Source organism: Psammomys obesus, unplaced genomic scaffold (assembly GCF_907164565.1).
Source record: "Psammomys obesus unplaced genomic scaffold, mPsaObe1.curated_primary_1811, whole genome shotgun sequence".
Taxonomy (NCBI): domain Eukaryota; kingdom Metazoa; phylum Chordata; class Mammalia; order Rodentia; family Muridae; genus Psammomys; species Psammomys obesus.
Window position 1 is genome coordinate 1,497,919 of NW_026596120.1, and position 10,691 is coordinate 1,508,609.

A 10,691-nucleotide genomic window follows, 5' to 3' on the forward strand; every position below is an offset into this window, starting at 1 on the left:
ACCTCTAAGCAGAGAGTTTAGGTTCTCTCCATGCATGGTCCTTGGTTGATTCATCAGTCTCTGCAGGCCTCCCTGGTTCCAGATTTTTTGACTCTGTCTGTCTCCTGGTAGAGCTCCTGTCCCATCCAGGTCTTTCTATCTCCCTTTTCTTTTATAAGATTCTGTGCATTCTACCCAAAGTTTAGCTATGAGACTCAGCATCTGCTTCGATACACTGCTGAATAGAGTCTTTCAAAAGCCCTCTGTGGAAGGCTCTTGTCCTCCAGACATTTTTTTCCTCCAGAAAGAATAAAAAAAATTAGAAAATCAATGTAACTGGAGATAAATGTATTTACTGAGTTATGCCAGCCTCAGAAATACAAATATCATGTCTTTTCTCATTTGGAGTTTCTAGATTTATGTAGATACAGATGTAGTAGTAAAACTGTCTTGATAAACAAAGTGTTTAATGAGGTGGGGAACATCTGAGGAACATCTGTGAGGGGCAACATATTCAACATATAATGTATACATATACAAAAGTTTAAAACATAAGTTACTTTTTGGTAAAACACTGGTGAAGGGGAAATTGGGAATAATGGGCAGGTTGGTGTGAGTGGGGAAAGGATTAGGAGGATAGGGCAAAGGAGAGATTGTTGAGGGAAATGACTAACTCTAAGAATGTTTGAACCTGGGCAGTTATGATGCATACCTGTAATCCCAGCAGTCATGAGGCAGGGGCAGGCAGGTCTCCATGAGTTCAAGGCCAGTCTTCACAGTTGAAAGTCTTCACAGGAAAGCCAGTGCTACCTTCTTTTGAAAAACTAAAAACAAAAAAAAAAAACCAAAACGAACCAACCAAACAACCAACCAAACAAAAAAAAAAAAAAAAAAAAAAAAAAAAAACGTTTGAAAAACCCATATGGAAAACTACTACTATTTTATAAACTTCAGTTGTTGGTAAGATGTATAGATGTGTTCAGGGGCTCTCAAAACAACACAGGCTATTGTAAGTTCTCTTATATGACCCACTAGAACTTGATAGTAAGACCATCTTGATGGAGACACTGCACACATTGCTCACAGGCCATGAAAAATCAAATTGGTTGCCTCCCTTTTCCTTGCAGACTTTTTCCCTGCTGACTATCTTTCACAGGCTGCTGAGGGTGGGGGACATCAATAGTCTTATCCAACTGAAACCCCTGTGAGTTGCAATAATAACCATCATAGAAGAAAGATATGCCTACGGGCACAAAGTGGCACCAGTGTTTGCACAGTTAACAACCGCTTTCCTATTGGTTTTAGTTACTGCATGAGAGGAAAAACATATTACACCCCTTGCCAAGAGCACATGCTTGGGGAGATCACAAGCTCCAGGAGTGAACCTACTGCTATCATTCTGTAAATGGACATCATACCAACATGTCCTCTAAATTTGTATCTCTGTCGTTGTACATTAGTGTAGCTCTCAGACCTCATCAGAGAAGTTGCTTTGTGCAGCGGGCAGTAGTTTTGCAGAAACTCTGAACTTCTGAAAATACGGAGAATAGCTGAATGTGGAGGGCTCATCCCACAAGTAGGACAACTATATTATACGCTCCCTCACCAAAGCTCAGGGACCACTGCAGAAGAGGGCATGGAATGACTGCAAGAGCCATAGGTTAGAGAGAACAGGAACAAAACAACATCTTCTGTACAAAGCAGGACTGGTGCACTTATGGACTTACAGCACGTGGCCTCCACATGGTCAGCTGGGAAATACTGTAACATGAACTAGGCAAGGTTTCATGTGTCCTCACCCCTAACTGAGGAGCTACGGCTGTGGGTTCTGAGGAAAGGAAAGTCAGTTTTCTTTAAGTGTGCGGATCCTGGTAGGTCAACCATGCTTCAGGCGGTGGTTCCACATCCAGAAGTCTGTGAACAGTACAGAATGAAGCCAATAGTTTATTAAACAAAAAAGGAAAATAACAAAACCAAACAGGACATTTAAGCGGTGAGACTAAAGAGTTGATGGTGGATCTGGGAGGAGTTAATGGGAGGAATAAAGGGTTAATATGATCAAAATACAGTGTAGGAAAGTCTAAAAGAAGTAATCAAAACGTTTTAAAATTAAAAAAACAAAGCAAAAACCCCAAACACTGCAGGGTTAATTTAATAGCAAAAGTTGGAAATAACCTGAATGTCTATCAAGAAGGAAATGGATTTTTAAAAATAAACAGTTTATTTTTATAGGTGTATATTATATAAGTTTAAATAAATAAAATAAGAATTTGTGAAAAATACTAAAATTTTTAACTTTTGATATAAAAGCAAGTCTCAAATGTTATGATTCTTTATGTATTAATATTAGAAAAACATTATTTAATTGTTCTCTTTTGTGATAATTTAAGGAATACATGACAAAGAATGATAAACTTTTAATTCAAGATGGTGATTATCTCTGGAGAAAAAATGGTTTTAGCGTTCAAATTCAAATAATGTAAGGAGCATGTACAATGTTAATTTGGCAGCATTAGGAGAATGATACATGAGTGTTAGTATGTGCTTTGCAGTTCATATATATATATATATATATATATATATATATATATATATATCACATTTTGTATTAAAAATAAGTGGAAATGTTCCAAGTGATTAAATTTAAATTTAATACTTGGATTAGGTTATAAACACAAAGTAATTGTAGTTTATCACAACCTCAAACAAATGAATTTATTAAACAAATGTGAGTATAACTCAAATTTTAGAATTTAGAATCATACATTTTAATCATTTTGCAACAATTACCCTGGGAATTTACTTATACAAGCTAGTTATTTGTTCTATTTCTTCTCTTAAACACCAATAAAACCAAGAGTAAGAATTTTTTTAAAAATAATAACAGCATGTGAGGGAAAGGCATGAAAAAATCTGAACAAATGTTGACTAATGGGCAACCAATGAAGTGTTTACCAATTAACTGGAACTGAACAAAACACAATCTGGGATGCATGTGTTTGGGGCTGCTACCAAGATAAAACAGGTTGCTTGATGGAAAGCCAAAAGATGATCTAACCAAACATCAATACTTGGTAAGAGAGAAAAAGGGAGTCTGGGAGCAGGCAAGGCTCATGCTGAGGGAGCTTTCCTCTTGGGCCACCAATTCCTAATCCCAAAGAGGGCATTAATCTCTCCAAAGTAGATCCTATGAAATGCAGAGCTCATTGCAGATCCTGCTTTCTCTCAGTTTGACCTTCTCTTGCCTCGTTTTTAAATATAAACCAATAACCATGGGTCATCTGGCATTTAAAGGAGAACTTGCAACATAAAAGAAGCAGAAAAATACAGACACTGGCATGAAGTGAAGAAATAATTCAAAGTGAGTACTGTGTTAACCGGTATTTTTATTAAAATGGATTCAAAAAGAAGAATATGCTCTGTGTCTACGTTAGGATCTAGCTGCAAATTTTATTTTGGTCTCCCATTGGTACACTAAACTTTATTCTTCTTTGATCGGTGCATGTGTGCTGAACACTCGTTCTCCAATCTTGGGAAAATCAGTTCTGTCTCAGGACACATGGACTAAATGGAAAGAGTTGGCCCCATGAAGATCACTCAGTACAATGTCGCACACTCATCCAGGAGTGTATATAGTAGATATTTCATAAATGTTTTCCCTCTTCCACCACCCCCCAAAATAGTAAAAATGGTGGGCAATCCCTTCTCTTGCACACAGTAGATATATTTTTTTGTCATTAATCATTTCACTTTCAAATTTTACTATTTGATTTTGGATAAAAGGAAAACTGACATCTTTTCTGATCACTCTCTCTTTCTCTCTGTGTGTGTGTGTGTGTGTTTTTAACTATCAGCTTTTTTAAGTGTGTATGTGCATGAGGCTTCACGGGTATATGTGCACTACGTGCAAGCAGGAGCCTACAGAGAACAGAAGAGGCATCAGAGCCCTTGAGACTAGAATTGCAGGGGGTTGGGAGCTGCCTTCTTTGGTTATTGGGGAAGCAAACCTGAATGCTCTAGATTAGTGGTCAATGGGTCTATCCTGATGTGTCTATCCTTTCACAGGGGTCGCCTAAAACCCTCAGAAAACAGATACATTACATTTCAGAACAGTAGCAAAATTACAGTTATGAGGTAGCAATGAAAATAACTTTACGGTCGGGGTCACCACAACATGAGGCGCTGTAGTGAAGGGCCCCAGCATGAGGAGAGTTGAGAACCGCTGACTAGCTAATGACATGTGTACGTGGTAGAGATTTAATGCTTGCTTAAAACCACTGACCTGTCTCTTCAGTTTCCTTTCTGACCTTTTCAAATGAAAATAATTTTTTTCCTTCATAATTGTCTAACTTGGGCAAAATGTGATACAAGTACTTGCTCATTGTACATTTTTCATATTTTGTTAGTATGTACCATTCAAAAAGTATTTTGAATTTTATCTTCTAGCATCATAAGTTGTGGCTGATCCATATGCTTCCACAATCACATCATATCTATGTCTCTAGATATTCAGACATACAAGCAGTTCATAGAAATATTGGAGAGTTTAAAAGATTGAAGAAGGGAGAAAGTGAAATAAACTGAACTTGAGGAATTTGCAAGTATATTTTATTTTAGAATCCATAGAAAACTTTCTGTGAACACATCCATCACAAACTATCTCCCTTCTACCTTAATCAATACCGAACTCCTCGTAAAAGACATTTCAGACTGTTGCTAAGAACTATCAGTTTTACTCTGGAATCTGCCATTGGTTGATAAGATGAAGAATATTGGCTGAATTTTATTCTAGATTCCATTTATGCACCTAATTTAAATTACTAAAGTATCTATGAGTTTAAAATGCAAATTATATAGGAGAATTCAGTGAGCCGCGTCAGGGGCAGATCCACAAACATGAACTAAAGGATTTTGTTGGCATTTTACTAAATTCCTTGTGCTCATTTCCGTTGAACCACCTGGGTTTCTCTCACATACGTTTAGCTAGGATAAACTTTGACTGGAACTCTTCACAGGCATCCTTTTTTCAGTTCTATAACCCAGAACCTCTGTCTGTCTTCCTGGATCCCACTAAGCTTCTTGTTGCACATTCCATGAGTTTTGGATTCCAGTGCCGTCTTCATATCCTGCTCATTCAAGGCTATCATGATTCGGCTTTGCCTTCTATTACTTGCATTAGTTATCAACAGTAAATGATGGCTTTACAGTCATCATCCAGCAAAAAACACTCTTTCATTTTACAAGGAGTGCTATATCATGATGGAAATAAATTTGCCTCTAACAAGGACACTTGGAGTTGTAACTCAGTGAGACTTTTGGGGGGCTGGTTAGGAGCGATTTGGAGAATATGTACAAAAAAATGGCAACTTATGTTTGTCTAGAGCCTATCCAACTGTAAGAAAACATGAATTTTTCAGTCAATGAGTATTCATTGCAGAACTACAAATCCTGACTGAGCATTTCATTACTACCCTCAGCCTATTAACTTTGCATCATTGTTATTCTCATCTATACTCTGGGATTTGCTGTTTGTATTAGACTGACTTTTCCTTCCCTTTGGAGGGGGTGGGGATGGATGTCTAAATGAATAGAAGAAAAGCTATACCTCGGCAGGCATGACTGAGCTTCAGGATTGTGTCTGTGACTGGAGAGAGAATATGCTTGAAGGTATTTCAGTCCATAGCTCTCACAGAGATCTTCCCACATGGCTTGCTTAGCTTTTACTTTCATTTTGCACTAAGCAAAAACTCATTTGAGGGCTATTTAATGCTCTGGTTTGTGCTCTCTAATACCAGATAAAAGTTAAACAGATGAACCATTTGGGGGGTAAGAACTGGGAAATTCACGGCTGCTAAAATGCTTTAAAGTTCCAAAATGGTTTTGTTTTTTAAACCCATTTTCCATGTTCTAGCAGCTGTGGGTTTTCCCAGGGCTCCCCCTGTGGCTCAAAAGGGAGCTGCTTAATGCTTAACAGATGAGCCAATTGAGTTTTTAAATGCAAAATTAAACTTAAAGTGCACAAAGAGCACAGGGGAATCCACAACCAAGAATAGACTGGAGAATGATAGGGAGCTGCAAGCAGTGGACTGTGGGGGACACAGCCGTTGAGAGCGTGGTATGAGCACATTTATTTTTTAATCATCTCTTGAACTGGTTGCAATTACATTCCACGTTGCCAATAGTTTTTTCTTTTATTTTTATTTCTTTTATTTTTTTTACAGCCATTACGTTTTGATTTATTTATATGTGTCTTTTTTTATATATATAAAACCAAATATAGAAAAAATAAACGGAGAGCCTTTGCAGAAGAACGATGTGTTCTGAACTCCATTATGTTGGTCTTAGCCATCAGTGATGAGTTAAAGGTAAGGGAGATGGTTTGGTTGATAACGTGCTTTCTATACAAAGAAATGGGCCTGAATTTGAAACTGTAGCACCAGCAAAACATGCGGACGTGTCTGCAATCCAGCACTTGGAAAGCAGAAGTAGGAAGGTCCCTGGGGTTGTTGGCCAGCCAGGCTATCTCAACTGGTATGCTCTAGGTTCAATAAAAGATCCATCTCAAAATATACTGTGGAGACAGAGCCCTTGAGGATAGGGCACCATGCTAACAATCCAAAGCCCACATAAATACATGCGTGCCTGCACCCCTCCGCCAACAGCCGTAATAACAAGAAAACCGAGAAGTGGTGAAGTAATTTGGTTCACACCTACGCCAAAAACAAAACATAGAAACAACAAAACCAGAGATGATAAAAAAATTCATACCCACACCCACACCCCCCCCGAACAGAGACACAAAGAGAGAGAGAGAGAGAGAGAGAGAGAGAGAGAGAGAGAGAGAGGTTGTAGAACAATTTAGTTCCTTCAGTAATTTGTGTCTTCCCTTGTCATTCGATTTTCTTCCTTCTTGTACTTGAAACACTCTTAACAGATCTAGGTTCTCAGAGCATTCTGTTTTATGTTTTTAATTTATTATTATTATCATTTATTACAAGTTATTCAACTTGTATCCCGGCTGTGTCCCCCTCCCTGGTCTTCTCCCAATCCCACCCCCTCCCTCATCTCCTCCTATGCCCCTCCCTCAGTCCAATGATAGGTGAGGTCTTCCTCCCCTTCCATCTGACCCTAGCCTCTCAGGGCTCATCAGGACTGGCTGCATTGTCTTCCTCTGTGGCTTCGCAAGGCTGCACCCTCCAGGGGAAGGTGATCAGAAAGCCTGTCACTGAGTTCGTGCCAGAGACAGCCCCTGCTCCCTTTAAAAGGAGGAATGAGGGCTACTGTGGAAGTCGTTCCCAGCACTGGTGTGAGTGAGGTGCTTCAAAACCAGCTGTAACCCTAGCTCCAGGGTATCAGATACCTTCTTTTAACTTCTGTGGGCACCTTCATCTTCTGCATATGTCCCCTTCCCCATCCTGCCCCACTTTATTAAAAATAAAATAAGTTTAAAAAAAAAGGTTCAGACAAAAGTTTGGACCAACATGGTTAATGGCTTTTTGTGGTTCAAAGCAAATCTGTTTGCATTTGGGAAGAAAAATTGTCCTTGTAAACACCTAAGTGCTGTTATCTTCATAGATTCCCGATATCATCCAGTCTAAAATGTCACAGTATAATTTCCTTCACTGTGGATGATAGCATGAACTGTTATTTTTCAAATCAAGAGAATCTTCTTGGGAGCCTGTATTCTTATTTCAACAGGTGTACAGCTCAGCCAGCTAGGCTCCCAGGGCTCATAAATACCACTAGGTTTATGGGAAAATATGTACCCGAAGCATGATAGACCCCTTGTCTGTTGCATCTTAGTTGTCTTGAGGCATAATTTGTATGGTAAGAAAGCATGCTGAAAAAATGGACAAAGAATATTTCCACTGGAAAACTTCCCTGGTTTAGATGCTACATTTCTTAAGGGTTTGTTGTTGTTGTTGTTTTTGCTTTTATTTTGTGTTTTGAGTTTGAAAAACAGTAAAAATCCTGAAAAAAAAGGTAAGAAAAGGAGGCTGGAAATTTTTGCGTTCACACCTAGTCTGTAGTATCAAGCCCAACAGTAAGTAGTGACATCACAAAAGGGAGGTAACAGCGCTGCTGCTTAGACACACCTGTATCTGCACACACATGCTCTAGGGTTGTATGTCCAACTACACATATCACTCTCTAGGCAATCTGGTATCTCTCTTCTTTTCTAAGTCAATCATTTCAAGCTTGAAAATTATCATGATGCAGTCCCAGTCTGAAAGAATGGAATGGGTTACTAACTCCCAAATAAATAAATAAGCCGTTAGATCAGCCTGAGTATTCCGATGCGGTCTCCACCTTCATTCTACCACCGGTCAACTCTTCCTTTTCAACGGAATGCCTATTTCCTCTTGGCTATTTAAAGTTGAAGCATTGAAATAACAACTTTAAAGAGTGGGTTGGAGATCCATATTCCTAGTCTGCATTTGTAGCTGTGTTGTATAGACCTCTTAGAGAGCGGAGGCTACTTGAGGCTCTGACTAAATTTAGTGTTGTCGGTTTGTTTAAGGAAGAGGCTGGGCTTCCTTTCTGTGAAAAGAATTAGATAGGGTTGATTGCTTTGGTATCAACCTAGTTGTCATGGTTAAAGACTCTGTGTGTTCAAGGACAAGCAGAACTGCCCAACTCTAAGGCACATCTTGGGAATGCAGCCCTATCTGTGCCTTTAGAAAACATGCTGACCTATGGCCATATTTCCCCATGTTGGGGATCAGTTAGTCATTATGTGATATTCAAGGAAACTAGGCTAAGTTGAATATGTAACCCTTGGATGGTATATCCATTCACATGTAACCTCTTTGAAAGGATGGTCATCTGAATAGAGATATAAACAAGAACTTACTCTAACTTATGTTAGAGTATATTATAATATAAGCATATTATGTGCTTGGATCTAAATCTAATCTAAACTTACTCCCACAGGAGTTTATACCTGTTATGTTATGGTGGCCCTATTCTTTTCTTGTGTGCTTTTTCATGGACAAAAGGTGTTCTTTCTAAGTAAAATGTGTGACTATCTTTTTCTAGTTCTATATTTGCCTATTTTTCATAGGATTTAGTTAGCAACATTTATAACACATTGACTTATACTTGGAAAACACATGTACCTATGTACTTGTAAAATTATTCCTTAATTGAATTTAATACACGAATCCTTTTAAACCCTTTGCTTAAGCATTCGTCTCACAGCTTATAGAATTAAAATAATTATATTTTTCTCCTCTGATGGCTGTCAGCTTAACTCAGTTTTTACTAGGAGATTCTAAATCATTGATCAAGGAGAGTAGTATCATTATCTTTTTAAATTACTCAACATAGGTTTGGGGGTTTTCACAAGTGAAGGCTAACATGCATTGGTGCAAAAAGAAACAGCTCTCCATGTTCCAGTAATTCAAACCGATCACTGTTTTGATGAGATTTTTAATATACTAACGGGAGCAACAGAACAGTCACTGATGATGAGTTCAAATTACTTGCATCTTATTTATCTTAAAAATTTGTCCCAGAATGTATTAAAACATCATAAGCAATAATGTATTTTGTCACTTATAGGAAAAAATGGAATTTTATTAATTTAATTATACTTACTGTTTCACTATGACACTGTAAAAATGGCCCTTGTGTATGTAAAAATATTTTTTTTTAAACCCTGGTTAAAAGTAGATGTAGTTGGTCAGAGTTACCATTTTAAGAAATATTAACAGAATCGTGCTCCTATTCTGATAAACTCCTCGTCACTTTGAATTTGTTTTCAGGATGGATCTCCGAGTGTCAACAGCAGGTGCTCATGTTGGAAGTTTGCAAGCCATGGTTGGCACATAAATCCTCTGTGGGGGAAGATATCATAAGAAAGGCTGATGTATAAAACGCTTACCTTCAGAAATAAGAGCTCTTCCCTATTAGGTCTGTTTTTGTCAATCATTCCTACCACTGTAAAAAATTGGTCCATAAAAAAATTAGATGTTAAAAACAGAATGAAAAGCAATAGATAAACAACAATCTCTATACTTCCCAGTGGGAAAAAAATGCAGATATTAAAATTACGGGACTCTGCTTCTTTTCTGTCTTAGACAATTGATTAAATTGTCACTGCTGGAGACTACATGGGGTTTTATTCCCTTTATGGCCATATTCAATTGGACAGACAGAAAAATATATTGCCACAGACGAGACCCACCACCTGGGTACACTGTGTTTCCAGTTGTCTGCAGAGATCTTGTCCAAAAATTTCCAGCCACCCTCTTTTTAAAAATTGTAAATATTAGAAGTGATTATTTACATCAGATATGCTACACAGTTCGAGTTTCAAACAAAATAAAAAGTCTACTTTTTATTAGTGATTATTCCTTAACAATTCCTGTGCAGTCTTTACCAGCACAGTACTTTTATGCCTAACATAAACATATTTCATTCATTTTGCATGAAACTTTCATTTTTAAAATATAAACTGGGCCAATATGATAGCTCGGCGGGTAAAGAAACTTATTTCACAAACCTGACAACCTATATTTGATCCCCCAAACTCAGGCAAAAGTGTAAAAGTTGTCCTCTGACCTTTTCATACATACTTTAGCGCACATACGCACATACACACTAATAAATTTAAGAATTAAAATAAAATCAATAAAAATTACAGATTACATATCTATCATCTACCAATTAACTATCTGCATCTATTTTTTAACCTTTTCCTTAGCTAG

General features: G+C 37.7%; 1 long non-coding RNA gene across 1 annotated transcript; it reads right to left on the minus strand.

Moving 5' to 3' along the window:
• Positions 1 to 723: 723 nt before the first annotated feature.
• LOC129692995 (uncharacterized) lies at positions 724 to 9,923 on the minus strand. The gene is made up of 3 exons (XR_008722809.1): positions 9,866 to 9,923; positions 1,779 to 1,893; positions 724 to 803 (listed from the first exon to the last, which is right to left on the minus strand). It is a non-coding gene; the product is annotated as an uncharacterized LOC129692995 (long non-coding RNA).
• Positions 9,924 to 10,691: the final 768 nt, after the last annotated feature.